Here is a 15,882-nt window from a genome sequence, read left to right as displayed (position 1 = left end):
CCGGGAAATGTATCCAGTGGAGCTTCTTATCAACAATGTTGCTTCCCATCACCCAGTCATAATTTCCCTGCTGTCGAGTGTATGGCAACAGTGTGGACAGTTTTCCGAATGTTGGCGTTGTTTGCCAGGCACTCCATCATTCTGCCTCTGCAAAAAATCGTTTAGGCCAAGATACACTCTGCACATGCTGTGAAACACTTTGTGCTTTCAGTCGATTGCCAACATTCTTTTCGTGTGCTTCTGCCGATACAACATACTCAACGTTCAGCGGACGAACAAACCGAGCGAACGGACAAACTATATTACCCCAAGTAAATGTACGAAACGACAATTAAAAGAAACGGTACTCCAGCTGATTGTTGGAACGTTTGTGGCGTGAAAACAAGTGGTAAATAAATGTTCACCGCTAAGTGGGCGGCATAGGGTGGTGCACTGCTGTGTTTGTTGATGATGGTCGGATAAAAATAAATTTATTTCAACAAGCAGCATAAATTTGTACTTCTCATCCCCCTCCTCCACTACCGCTCACAAAAACACACTGCTGTCAGTCAAACAACGGTCGTCTGTCCCAAACACTTGAAGGCGCGCGCGAAACACTATTAGTTCTGTTTTCCTTTCGTTTTGTAGAGAGTCAAGAGTGTGTTCATTCCGTCATTCAGTTTCTCGCTTACGTTGGCATATTCGCATTGTCGTTGACTTGCAGTTCAATGGTGCGGATGAATGGCAAACGTTTGGGCCAGTGTGTCTGGTTGCGAATTGTAACGAATGAACGTTGTTGATCGGCGGCATATTCGAGCTGGTACGCGGTGGGAAAGTGTGGTCAATTAAATGGTGCATCAAACATAAAATCAAAATAAACAACGTGTAATGGTGATGGTCATACATAAGTGAAATCGATTTCGCATCGATTGCGGGTGAAATGCTATAGTTACGCATTTGTTTTTATTTCCGTTTCCGTATCGTACTGATGTATTTCAGGCGTTCCTAAACGTTGGAAAAAAGAAAAGAAAGTTTGAATACCAAGTTTGAATTCAAGAGTGTTTTAAAGAAAATATTTAAATATGTATAAGAGAATGTTTGTGTGTGTGTGTTTTGTGGAAAATTACGATGATATAATTGAATTGAATGTAAATTTCATGATTTTGATATAAAATTTGATTTTTTTCATTTCAAAAAATATTAAACATAAAAAAATTATTAAAAGTAAAGAAATATTAAAAATTCTTAAGTTGAGGCACAAAACGAAAAAGAAAGATATTTTGAAATCTCATCAGAAGTGGCGACAAAGTCAAAAATCTTTCGTACATTCATACGAAAACAACAACGACAACAACCAAAAAAGATGCTAATTCTATTTATAATTTAAAGAAAGAAACGAAGAAAGAAAACAAAAAATAAAATAAAATTATATTGTGAAAGAAACAAACAAACCAATCTAAAAGAAAGAAAAAATTTATCAACAACAAATGTGACATTTTCACATACAACAACATACATGTGTTTAAGTGTGAGTGTGTTTTGTTTTCTATCCACATTGTACATATTTAATAATTAATACAAATTTAATAAAAAAGAAGAATCGATTTTTATGCTGCTGATGGTGGGCCTGTGATGCTGTTCGTTGCTTTCCCTCTCCTAAGAAAAAATCTTACATACAATACCATACCGTGAATCAGCAAGGTGCATAAATGAATAATTGCGTTTGATTTATTTTCTACGAACCCACGACCGAAGGTGAATGTAAACCCTACCTAGTGTTTTTATATAAAACTCTGAATATTCATATTTACATAAGTACATATATACGTATGAACACTGTAGTTTATAATTTACCCATTTCATTACCATCAGTCAATGTTACGAGTGTGATATTATTCTTAAAGCATATTTTAAATTTAAAGAAAAAATATTTCCGAAAAATAATTTTGCCGACGGTGCTTTACATTTTGTGTTTGTGTGTTTTGGTGTTTGTAGGGAAGGTACCAGAAGAATTAAGGCAAATATAATATCATATTAAAATATAACGAAACACCACCTTGGTTGGTGGGTAAAGGGTTATTTGAAAGAGGACCACAATGACTACATACTTTAAACATTTCAGAACTATGTTAGAATAATATTATAATGTGTATAATTTGGATATAAATGGGGTCTACCGCCGAGAGTTATTGTGCTCACCAGGCATTTAATTTGGAGGTTGTAGGGATTTATGGAGTTAGATCCCTTGAAAGAGGACCACAATGACTACATACTTTAAACATTTCAGAACTATGTTAGAATAATATTATAATGTGTATAATTTGGATATAAATGGGGTCTACCGCCGAGAGTTATTGTGCTCACCAGGCATTTAATTTGGAGGTTGTAGGGATTTATGGAGTTAGATCCCTTATCTCAGGAAGTATGGGATGCCCCACAGAAAATATGATATCGGTATAATTAAAATCTTTAATACTCTCTACGAACTGCAATTTGGCTAAAAACTTTGAACTTTTGTGAGGGTGATGATAGGTGAAGGAGTTGACCTATACAGCCTATTCATTTATTTGAACCGAATCGGTTTTTGAGGATTTTAGTGTGCTAGATAGACAAATAAACGGACACACAAGCCTAAATCAACTTCAAATTGTATGAAACGAATTTGGTGTTAACATCTACATATACATTATGGTGGGGCGATTTGAATATCTTAAAGGGCACTTCGCTTTTTTGATTCCTGGGATTGTACTGAGCGAAAAGTCCAATAGACCATACATACGTCTACGGTGAAAATCCAGCCTCCCGATTTTAAATTTTTTGACGTTTGTCACGTTTTTTGTATATTTTGCCATACATGACAGCCGAACTATTGAGATTTTCGATCCAACACTAATACAAGAATTGTCGCCAATAATTATGAACTCTCTAGTATATCGCAAAAGTATTTTTAGCATTGTTCATCCTTTATTTGTTATTTTATTGTCATATACATATGTATGTATGTATGTATGAAATTCTGGAATTTTATCCCCATCGTCGTATGATTTATAAAAATTATTTTATTTATGGTATGGTAGTTATTAGAGTTGGGCAATCTCGTTCAAATGAACGATCCGGATCACTGTCCTCTTTGAAAGACGAATGAGTAACATCATAAAAACCAGCGTGTGAAATTAAGTATACGCAGTTTTGTCGAAGAAATTACCGATGTCCATTGAACGAGATAGTATAACTATAATTAATTCACCTTGTTTCAGAAGCACTTTCAACGATTTGCTTCTAACATATAATAACACTGTGCTACAGTGAAAATTTGCAGGGGTTCTGATGCATAAATTCGGTATTGTAGGAGTCCATGGAAGACGAAAATATCGCTCATATCATATCGCTCATTTACTCAAAGAGTGGCATAACTCAAAAAATGCGTTTTCTGAGTTAGCAATTTCTATTTTTTTTTCTACGACTTCTACTTTATCTTGTGTCAAATTTTCGTGCTGATATCTCTGAAATTCGACCAGTTACAGCTCATTTACTACTAGTTTCGCATAAAAGTTGAGAATCATGTCTTTCGAACAAGCCATTATTTTTAAAAATCGGGTAACAAATGGTTGATTTATAGTGATTTAAGTGTGACAAAAACGCATTAAAAAACAGGAAAATGCTTCTCCTGGGGCTCTAGGCTGCGTAGAAGACACCAAACTGCGTAATTCTTTACTTTTATCAAGAAGGAAATTTAGTTAGCTTTACAAAATGGGGGAAACCAATGAAATCGGTTGAAAATGCGTGAGTTATGCCATCTTCAGTGTGTTAACTTTTTGGTTTTTCCTTTATAAAAGATTGGTACCTTGTGCGTAATTGTTAACTAGACAAATTCAAACTACAATCATACGCACTTTTTTGCTCAGTACAATCATAAGAATCAGAAACGCGAAGCCCCCATTACGATTTGTTTCCTTCCATACAAATCGCTCCACCCTAATATACATACATATTTGTGTATGAAAGCAAGTGAGAACGGCGTTAAGTTCGGCCGGGTTGAACATTTAATACCCACCACTACGAGGAGTATTGAAGTAAAATGGAACAATTACTTTCCTTTTGTCACGATAACTTAAAAATATCGCTTTCATTTAAACGATGTTTAAGACAAGACGAAGATTTCTACCAATTCATAATCCGAAATACCATGTTACAGTCATTCCATTTGGGCGATGTGTCGACAATCTTTTAAACATGTACGCAAAAACTATGAACTAGTATTTATAATTATACCCTACACCACTATGTAGGGAGGGTATTATAAGTTGGTTTTGGCCAAAAAGTTTGTTTGCATCGAAATAATAGTCGTAGACCCATACTTATATATACCAAACTGATTGTCTCGACGAGCTGACTCGATCTGCTATGTGCGTCCGTCCGTCCGTCTGTCCGTCGGTCCATCTAAACCGTGTAATCACGCTACAGGTCGTTGATGGGGATCCCGGATGGGAAGAAGCCTATTGACATTGGTGACGGTCAGATAATATTTAGGGGTCGGAATGGGCAAAAAACTTCTTTGGAGAAAAAGTCAACGTTTTTTCTAAATCAAATATCTCAGTATCTAATTATGATCGGATCGCCACGAAATTTTGGCGGTTAATGGGGGTCCTACAGAGGAAGAAGCCTATTGAGTTTGGTGATGGTCGGATAATGTTCAGGGGTCGGAATGGGCAAAAAATGTATATGAAGAAAATTCAACGTTTCATTCTCTTGCGAATATCTCGGATTCTAGTAAGAGCATTCAAAAAGGAAAGCCCATCAATGGAATTAGAAAAGTTCTCTGTTACATTAATGTAAAGTAGGTTGGCGTAAGTGGTAAACAACAGAAAGTCGGTAATGCATCCCATTTTTAACTTTTTGTAATCACGCTACAGTCGGAATTTTGATAGGATAATCACGAAATTTTGGACGTTGATGTGGTCCCACGGAGGAAGAAGCCTATTGATTTTGGTGATGTTCAGGTAATTTTCTGGGGTCGGAATGGGTAAACAATTATTAATATGTGAATATCTCCGCTTCTAGTTGGGTATTCAGAAAGGAAAGCTCGTCAATTGAGGAAGAGAAGTTGTCTTTGATACAAACTAGGTTGGCGTAGGTGATCAAAAAATTGAGATATCGCCAAGGTCGGTAATGAATACCATTTTTCTATTTCGACCTAATTCAAATGTGATTCTGAAATCTTTTTATTAGGTCGAACTTGGTATTTAGTATTTTATCAGATATGGCTTCAGCAAGAATGTCATGTTTCTTATGTGTCGCAGGCCTTAACACTTTGGACAACTTAAAAAGAAAAACATTTCAACCTGGCAACGCTTCATGATGGCATACCGGACTTTCAAAGATAGTACATCTTATATTGTAAAATTTTATAAAATTCAATCACAGGAGGAACAAAATTGTTTTGCTCGATAATTAAACGCCGTTAACATAATTGAGGTTTTTAAAGTGGGTGCCACCCTGGTGCAATGGTATGCACGCCCGCCTTGCACGCAGAAGGTCGGTGGTTCGATTCCCCGGTCAGGCAACACCAAACATTTTTCAACGGTGGCAAAAATACCCCTCAGTAATGTTGGCGACATTTCCTGAGTATTTCAGCCTTGAAAAACTTCTCTACAAGTGGTGTCTTAGGACACGCCGTTCGGACTCGGCGATAAACAGTAGGTCCCATATCATTGAGCTAAATATGAATCGGGGTGCACTCATTGATATGAGAGAAGTCTCCCTTGACCCGTATGGGATGTTGTGGAACAATGTTTATTTTTTTTTTTGTTAAAGTGGAGAATACGTGGGAGGGTATGCTTATTAAGATTGATTTGTTATAATTGACAGTGTGGGCTAGTATTTTTACAAATGTAATACAAACAGAAAATTTATTTCTTAAGATTATACTCTACTATATAAAATGTAAATGTAATAATAATTGGAACAAAGACTACATTGTTGAGATAATAAACTTATTTAAATAAATAGTAGCAATAAGCATATAAAATATAAATGAAATAAATATTTGGAAATATTGCAATGAACAATTAAGGAAATCGTACAGATAGATTAGGGTGGAATAATTAGAATGAAATGAAGATGAAAACAGGGAACGATGAATTATGTTTGTCCAAACATTTGGTAAAGTGTTGATTTAAATATTGATGCATTGCCTTGGAGTTGGATGTTAGGTGGTAGTTGGTTCCAAAGTTTAGCACAGTATATGAAGAAATGCCATTCAGAGTGCTTAGAGTGGTGCCGTGGTATAATCAGTTTCTTCCCTCTGCGTGACTGAGAGAATTGTATGTAGTCGACGAGATACCTCGGTTCCATTGTATATATGATTTTGTGAAGAAAAGTTAGAACTTTAATCTTGAGAAGATTGTCGAAAGCCACTCCATACAGTTTATGTGAGATTGAGGAGGTTCTGTCGTGCCGCCGTAAGCATTAAACGTATCTAGCATTATATGCAACGTTAAGGCGTTCGTGACTCTTTTTGTCGCATGATGCAAATAATTCGCATCCATATGATATGTTTTGGCAAAAAGTGTCCTGATGTGTAGTGGTGTGAAACGTTGGCAGGCGTAGAGTGTTCTTAGCATCCCAAATACTTTCCCTGTAGAAATTTGTATGTGGTTGTGCCATTTAAGACGATTATTAAACATTACTCCCAGGTTTTTCACTTCATTGACGACGCTAATTACTTGGTTGTTTAATATAATATCGTGACAAACAAGGGACTGTGCAAGTTTAGATTTGCTTAGTATTAGGCATTTATTCTTAGCAGGATTAAGGAATAAATTATTGTTCCTGGCCTACTCATAAACATTAAGCAAATCCTCGTTCAGCACGGCCGTCTGGGAGTGAGTATCAGATTTGATCTGAAAAGAAATTGTAGGTGTAGACATGTGAGGTACTTTTTGTGTAGTTTATATGTTTTTTGGAATAGAACTCACGGTATCGCAACGTATCGGCGAAACTATATATCTGTGGTATAAGGTAATAATGAGTATTACATGTGTAAAAAAAAATTATCCGCATATGGCCACGAAAACTTATAGAAACCTATTAATATATGGGGTGACACTTAAAAATTTGGATATTTTTAAGTATTGAGCTGGGCTGGGAGTGGGACTTGTCAATATGGCACAAGTCGCCAAATTTGATAGTAATCTTATCCGAGTTATATTAAGCATTGAAATCGTGTATGTTCAAGATCTCTAAATTTAGTAACAGGAAACAAAAAAAAACCTACTAAATTTATAGATCTTACCCGTAATGATAAAGTTTTCGAAAATTGGAGACGATCGCGGTATTCTATTTCTAAAACAACAATTAATGATAGAAGTCACAATTACTATTGTATACCAATACGTCTTATAATCTCTGATATTTCGCGTTTGGTTAAAACCCGTTGTGGGGCAGGTCCCCCCACCCTCCATTTTTCGGCCATTTCAGAGGATTTCTATTTCGAACATCATGACAGCCCTGAAGAATTTTCTTTATATATATAAATATATTTATCTGAACAGAACCAAATTATCTGGACGTGATTCTTAATTGATCAGGATTTACCGTATCAAAGTTTAAATCGATCGCATGCAAATTTTGACCTTTTGCGGCTTAAATATAAAATCGTATGCAACATATATAAAAAAACCATATCTATATCTGAACCGATTCCTATCGAATTTTGCAGATGTATTTTTTTCTCATTATAAGCATCGAAACGAAATTTGATAGGTCCAGCTGCTTTCATTGATTTGTTGCGTCAAAAACCTGTCATTGGGCCCATAGTAAGAAGAAAATATCACCTTTACATTGATGAAAGTAGTCCGTAATGCATCCAATTTTCCATTTTTACGCTACATGTAATTACGGTAAATGTCGCAATTTTTATCGTATTGCCAAGAAAATGTTGGTGTCCTAAGGGGTCCCAGAGAGGAAGAAGCATATTTAATTTGGTGATGGTCAGATGATATGGAGAAAAAGTCAACGTTTTATTTCAAAGCGAATATATCATCTTCCATAAGGGGTATGCCAAAAACATAACCTGACAATGAAATTAGAGAATATAACCTTTCTAACGATGTAAAGGTGGTCAAACAACGAAGATATCGAAATAGTCGATAATAAACGCCAACTTTTCATTTTTGCGATTTTAATTATAAAGACGAATAGCATAGCTTTAGTCGGTGGCCTTCCAAAAGCAAAGCTTGAAAGTAGAAAATCTAAACTTTACGATGATACGTAGATAAGTAGATACACGTAGATGGCGAAACGACGGAGATATCGTAATAGTCGGTAATGCATCCTATTTTTCGATTTTTTGTAATCACGCTACAGGTCGCAATTTCGATCGAATCGTAACGAAATTTTGGGTGTTGATGTGGGTCCCACAGAGGAAGAATCATATTAAATTTTCTCAATTTTTTATTGATAATAAAGAAATTCAATGCAAAACAATTGGTTGTGATAACAAATGATTCCTATTTTTTTAAGTTTTTTTTAAGCCCGATAGAACTTGAAATTGTAAAAAATAACACAAAAAATTAAATTGTAATCAAAATTTTTTTTTTATTCGAAAGATCAATACGTGACATTAACATTTGAAAATGATTTCGGGCATATGGGCACCGCGGCTGTTCTTGCCACTTTTTCGAGCACTGCTGGCCGTATGTCACGAATAACACGAACAATGCGGGCCTCCAAGGCATCAATTGTTGCTGGTTTATCAGCATAAACCAGTGACTTCACGTAGCCCCACAGGAAATAATCGAGTGGTGTCAAATCGCACGACCTTGGAGGCCAATTGGCAGGTCCACTTCTCGAAATCAACTTATCGCCAAATTTTGATTTCAATAAGTCGATGGTTGCGTTCGCCGTATGGCACGTAGCGCCATCCTGTTGAAACCACATCTCCTCCGGATCAATGTCATCCATATTTTCAAACAAAAAATCATTGATCATGGTGCGGTAACGATCTCCATTCACCGTAACGCGAGCTCCGGCCTCATTTTTGAAGAAATAAGGTCCGATGATACCACCAGCGTGAAAACCGCACCATACGGTGCATTTTTCTGGATGTAATGGAGTCTGTAGGGTCTCTTGTGGATTGGTCTCACTCCATATGCGGCAATTTTGCTTATTAACAAACCCGTTAAGCCAAAAATGCGCCTCATCGCTGAACACAATTTTGCGATAAAACAACGGGTCATTTGCCAACTGCTCTTGCGCGAATCGACGACTGATTTTCAAAGTAAATTTGGATAATTTCGTAGCGTTGTTCAAGCGTGAGTCTATTCATGATGATTTGTCAGAGTATACTGAAATAAATAAAAAAAAAAGTTTCATCAAAATTTAATTTTTTGTGTTACTTTTTACAATTTAAAGTTCTATCTAGCTTTAAAAACACCCTTTACGTAAAATAATGCAAAGTGCTGAATAAGATTTGATTGTAATTTGCTTAAAAAGACAAGAACATAATAACTTTGTATTGAGTTTTAGGGTTCTAATTAGTGATAGGTTGGTTTAGTTTGTGAAGAAAAGCATCCGAATAATTCTTCTGCCCAACCATTTATCCAAAAATTGCATGAAAATGTGACAGAGAAGAATAATATATACCCATTTTTGTGCTGCAGACCAATCTGCACAGATACCGAACCGCCAAAAAATTAAGGATACAGTTAACTACAAAAATGTACCTAAGATTTCAATAAACAACTTTTCAGAACATAGAAAGATTCTAGGTAAAAAATAAAATTATTTTTAAATAAACATTTCGTTCAAAACTTAAGAAATTTGAAAGGTTTGTTATTTACGAACCTGAACAGGAAAGAATGATCTAAAATAATCGAATTTTGAGCTTGAAGAACCGTTCCTAGAATCGTTTAATGTTCTAGAAAGTTGTTTATTGAAATCTTAGGTACAATTTTGTAGTTGGCTGTATCCTTAGCTCATTGGGAAAAGGGCACTGAAGTCAGTTCTCAGACTTAAGTGGGATTCACACTATCAGTTTTGACTGTCAGTTTTGCGCAAATAATCTTGTGCTTGCCAGTGTGGCCGTTGACTTTTGTCAGTCATCAGGCAACCACAAAATATTTTGTGGTTGCTGGACGGTTGAACAGTTATCGATAATTCTGACAACATGACAGTCAAAACAGATCGTGTGTACGCCGCTTTAGATAATCCGGAGTCCGCCAAAATTGTGGTGTCCGGATTATCGAGACTATACTGTACATACATGTTTATGGTGGAGGCCGAACTTAACTCCGTTTTAATTGTTTTGTTATGTACTATTCGAATAGATATCTTTTTCGTCTTTTATATTTGGAAAAAATGTTAATTGTAAAAAATTATGCTAAGAAAGTGAAAACTAAAATGTGCAAATAGACAAAAAAAGTCGAGAATCGAATTTAATTGCGATTTTTCTGACAGCTCACTCACAAAAGCCTAATCTATAATTTGTTCTTAAATGGCAGTTGTTTGAAGGTGTTTATATTCGAATCTTCTTAGTGAGCATTTTTAAAACTTCTCAGCCTTTAGTAGTATTGTTCTTGAATTCGATCTTAGAAATGACTGCTAGATGTTTCTGTTTTTACGTTTCTCCAACTGACACCAAGTTTTGATGTGACTTCCAGCATTTTAGATTTCATGGGATATCACCTTCTCCGTGTTTAATCAAAGGTTTCCTATTTAAGCTTCTTTTTACCTGGAGCACATTCTATCATTTTTTCAACATGAAGCTTCAATAACAGCTACAATTACAATTTATGCCAACAACAGATATTGGTTAAAAGAAAAAAATAATAAAAGCTACATATTAACTGAAAACGAAAATGAAAGAAAAATAAAAACTTCATATTCTGCCACTTTCGTTTTCTAGTTAAAAAATGCTGGAACAAACATATATTTCCGTTGTTTTATGGTTTCGGCAAAAATACCTATAGTTAATGCCTTCAGGTTGTTTATTTTCCGTTTGTTTGCTTGTTTATTTGTATTTGGCTAAGTGATTTTAAGTGAATGAATTTATTTTTAAATGAAATGGAATGCTACAAACTCTGTGAAATTAAGTGCTTTGTAGTATTTTCCGATTCAATGGATTTCATTTTCATACTCATCAGATTAGATAGAAACGATTTCCAAATAAATGCACAAAGTGAAAATTTAAAGTGTGATTTTTTGTTTATGATTTGGTATAGTTAGCGATGTGTCGTATATATTTCAAGGGGTTTGTCCACATTTTCAATACGCTTCAGCTGTATTTCGAGTTCTCTATGGACAATAAATATCCTTATAATTATGTTTGACATAGGTCCATGTTTTGGTAAACAGGAACTATACCGATCCCCTCCATCGGTTACAAAAACAAAAGTTAAAATTTTTGTGCCCAAATCCAGTTTAAGCCTCTATTCCTGGTTTTTGAAATTTACAAAGCAAGTAGTACATGTGGACCTAATTAAAATGCTATCCCAACAAAATTTGACGGAAGGGGTTCTTTGCGATGACGTGATTTCATGTCATCTTTTGCATTGGTTCAAAGGAAGTCGTGGAAGATCCGATCTTTTCATTAGGATTTGAACCAATGCAAAGGAAGTCGTGAAAGATCCGATCTTTTCATCAGCATTTGTACCCATTCCGATCCAATAGAGATGATGTTTGTGTTTTTATTTACACACCTGTTTATTTTCATTTTGGTATGTTCCAGTACTGCAAAAATCTACTAATTTTTACTATTTTTTTCCGATAACATAAAGGAAAAATTGTTATCGTAGTAAAAATAAGTAGATTCTTGCAGTTTCTGGAATATACCAAAGTTGTTAGAACTGTCGTCGTGATGTTGTCTTACATTTCCTGCATATCAAACAACTAAAACTTCTAAACAATTGGTTTTATATGAAGTCCCAACCATCGAGCTAAAAATAGAATCGGACTGCACACATTGCTATTTTAAAAGTTCCCTTGTCTGTTCTAAATCTGACATAGAATGAAATCAATCAAATCTCGCTTCTTGGAATTTAAAAAAAAAAGTCCGAAACGAAAAGGAACAAGAATCTGAAAATAAAGAAGAAACTACTTTTGGAAAGAAACAATTAAAAATAAATTAATTAAGCATAAATGGTATTTTCCATAAAAAGTCTCTCCTCCCCGTTCGTTACATTTTGTTCTTAGAGATCCCTAAAGCAAGCCGGGTTGTAGATCCCTACATATTTCCGTCACTAAACAAAAGAGTATAAATTACCAAAATGTTGTTATAAAAGCCCTGTTCCTTTACGTGCAAGAATCTTCAAGTTTTACCACTTTTTAGTCGAAAAGCGTTCCTTTACTTCTGACACCACACAATTCATATGAGAGCAGTTCACAACTTTTGCTACTTTTGTCGGTTTTACCATTTTCAAAAGTAAAGGAACAGACCAAAAATAACAAAATTATAAAATAAAAGTAATTTACGAAATTAAAATACTTAAAGGAGTGCATTTGGAGTCCATGTTGAAATCTGAACTGGTGATGGGAAGATAATTGAAAAAACCTTTTGTAAGATGAAAGAATATCAGTTGCGGAGAACGGAGGAAGTAATCTTTTGCGTTGCAGCGGTGGTGATTACATTGCAATTTTGGATGTAAACTTTTGAAAAACTAAACTGATAAATTAATTGTAGCTATTTCATGAATTCGTTTGAATTAATAAAGAGTTTTGTTTTTCATGAAAACCATATTTCAATACAGCATTTCCATTTTCCAAACAAGACATGAAAATTTCATGCCAAGGGGTTGGTGAAAATGACATGCCAAAGCATTGGTTAAAATGACATGTCAAAGCATGGGTGAAAATGACGTGTCAAAGCATTGGTGAAAATGACATGTCAAATCATTGGTGGAAATGACATGCCAAAGCATTGGTGGAAATGACATGTCAACGCATTGGTTAAAATGACATGCTTAGGATCCAGAAAAGAACGTCATCTTTTGGGGTCCACGCTCATATAAAATTCATCGATGAAGATGCTAAAAAGATGACATGCTAGATCACTTGCACCCATGATTGAATGTCATCTTTGGCATCGAACATTTTGCTGGGTATAATATTTGTTATTATTGTAGTATTTTAATAAAACACATCCAATAATTTTAGTGGATTATTTAAACATTGCTTTATTTCTTATAAAATCCTTACAATTAGTTTTTCGGAATTGATCAACAAATGTAACCATTGTAGCTGCCAAAAATGTATTTTACAAGAACGTACGAGACTACATGTGGCTCAATGCCGATTGCAAAGTGATTAAATTTGAGTTTTGCTCTACTTATATACAACTCATGAGAAGCGATAATAGCAACTAGTATCATATGATTTAAGTAGTACTTTACATTTGCTTAAAATAGTAGTATTTAGTATATTTTACAGCGTTGCATTTCGTCGGATAAAGTTAAATTTTTTTAAAGATCACAATCACAATATTAAAAGTTATAAATTCCCAATTGCCAATAAAAGTACAAAAGCTTTAAAAGTGTTACATTTGAAATATAGATGGCGGGCTTAAATTTTATATTTTATATGTAGGGTTGCATTTTAACATGTTTGACCACTACGTGTAGTTCCCAAGTCATTCATAACTATTGGTGAGACATATTCTTCCCGAAATGTAGCCTTGGTTTCTGGCGCAATCCATAATTTCCGAGAAATCGAAAATCAGAAGAAAGCATTCTACGTCTTCAATTTACTTCGTTTATTTCAATTTTTAAAGGGGATACACACGGCCAGTTTTGACTGTCGATTTTTCGGAAATATCAATAACTGTAAAACTGTCCAGCATCATCAAAATATTTAGTGGTTGCCTGATGACTGACAAAAGTGAAAGGCCACACTGACAAGCAATCGACTATTTAAGCAAAACTGACAGTCAAAACTGATCTGTGTACCCCACTATACTAAGCATAGGGAATTTTGTTTTGGTGAAAATTATAAGATTGCGACATAGTTTGATAATAATAATCGAAAAAGGTATGATAATTCCAAAAAATTTAGAAAATGTTTCGAAGTCGCGTAAATGCAATTTAAATGTCATTATTTTTTATATTATACATGCGTACATACGTACGTTATTTACGGTTATAGGCTGAGGATACATAGGAAAAAAAAAACAAAATATACGAAGATCGGTCTATCTGTTTTCGAGCTATCGTTGGCACCGATATGGCATTTCGAGAAAAACGCGTTTTAAATTTTTATTTCGGTTTACATGAATAAAAAATTTATTTTTGGTAAAATTACAAGGAGTCATCTATTCCATACAGGAGCTCTTTCGCCGACGATGCAACTTGTAAAATGAAAACTTGGTGTTGCCTTCGCAACATTCTTCCTTCACGAGTGCACTCGGCCGCACGTCTCTCTGCCAGTGCAATTCGTGCTTGGTCGATTTTTTTTAGCATATTCGTGTGCGTTTTGTCCACAGCTCACTCCGATCGAGCTCAAATAAAATAACAATGATTTTGTACCTTCGTTAAAAAGACCAATCCCAATGTAAGCTGCTAAATTTACAACTAGTGCTCCACTTGAAAGGGTTTTGGGGCAAATTTTCCAAATAAGGTGATTGAAGCTTTCGTTGCTATTTTGATTGCAGCCGCCGACGCATCTTTCGAGTAAAGACTCTTTACTTAGATCGTTGTATATATGTCTAATAGCATCCAAAACATTTGATGGAAGTGGTCTGTAATCGTGTATGAAAGCCTCTTTTCTTGCCCGAGACCGTTGATATGAGCACCACGAGTCTTCCCCGGTTGGACATCTGTCGTGACGTGGATTTGTATCGCTTGAACTGTAATGATCAAATGTCGCCCATACTGTAATGATCAAATGTCGCCAATTTTCCTGTCAACATTCCTTTGCCTCGAAGTTTTTTGTTAGTTTTTACTAAACTTCAAAGTCGGGACCCCATACGCTTTTGGACGTGTCCGATTCATTCCTTATTTATGACTTCTACCTCGCCATATGGATTAGAATTTAATAGGCCAGTGTACGTCTTCGAGTCCCATTCATAGGTGAATTCATTTCAGGGTATTCCCAACAGGTAGAAATTGTGAGGTACATTAAAATTATGCAAAAAGAAGTGGTATAATAAACCAATAAAGTACGCCTAAACACACAAACCACTACGGGTTCTCCACTTTGAAAGGTCATATCTCAGCCATTTTTTCTCCGATCGACTTGAAATTTTGCGGCACACTCTATACTACATGTGCTTCAAAAAAAGCCAAAAAATGTTTTTTGATTTTTTGAAATTGACAAGTAGGGACCCCTTAATTCGAAATAGATATATTTTATATTCGGCATAATTATTGTGTTTGGTTGTTTTTTTTGTTTGGTCAGCAGCTGAGGGTATATCTCCGTCAGCACAGTTGACTGATACTTTCTTACTTGTTTTAATACCAAACATCCTAGGAGTACTAGAAATTTCTGTACCAAATTATAAAGCTCTCTCTTAGATATTGGGAGCAGACATGGTTACATCGACTTAGAATTTCTGATCGAGGGGATTTCTGAGTGAAATCAGACAATTTTGCAAAAAGTTTCAAAACATTTCAATGTATGTATTTTCAGATTTTTTTGATTCGCGGTTCCAGAGATATTGCGCCGTGAAAAGGTCGAATTCTATTAAAACTATGTACAAAGAAATACTCATAACTTCTTAATATTTGTCTAAATAAAAAAAAAAAAATTTTATGTTTTTATCAGCTATCTAATAACAAGTGAGCCAAGGCTATAGTCGGGTCGGGGCCGACTATGCGATACCCTACACCACTACCCCAGTTCATAAGCTTTTGACTAATAAAATTCAAAATATTAAAATTGGGATAGCTTAGCGCCTTTGCTCTGAATGTCTAC

General features: G+C 35.1%; 1 protein-coding gene across 4 annotated transcripts in view; it reads left to right on the top strand.

The window, feature by feature from the left end:
- The first annotated feature begins 205 nt into the window (after window positions 1-205).
- The window catches only part of FMRFaR (FMRFamide Receptor), a 191,088-nt gene continuing 175,411 nt past the window's right edge, over window positions 206-15,882 (top strand). Inside the window, exons 1-2 of one of the 4 annotated variants that reach the window (XM_073980591.1) lie at window positions 206-388; window positions 1,205-1,734. The gene's annotated coding sequence lies outside the window, so the exon portion shown is untranslated. Of the gene's footprint in view, window positions 1,735-15,882 lie in introns of all 4 variants that reach the window. The other 3 variants (XM_073980592.1, XM_073980593.1, XM_073980590.1) reach the window with 3 other exon arrangements.

This window comes from Musca autumnalis, unplaced genomic scaffold (genome assembly GCF_047663935.1).
Source record: "Musca autumnalis isolate F117 unplaced genomic scaffold, ASM4766393v1 scaffold_4, whole genome shotgun sequence".
Classification (NCBI taxonomy): domain Eukaryota; kingdom Metazoa; phylum Arthropoda; class Insecta; order Diptera; family Muscidae; genus Musca; species Musca autumnalis.
Note: the sequence above shows the minus strand (reverse complement) of the source record. Positions and strands in the feature narration are given on the sequence as shown.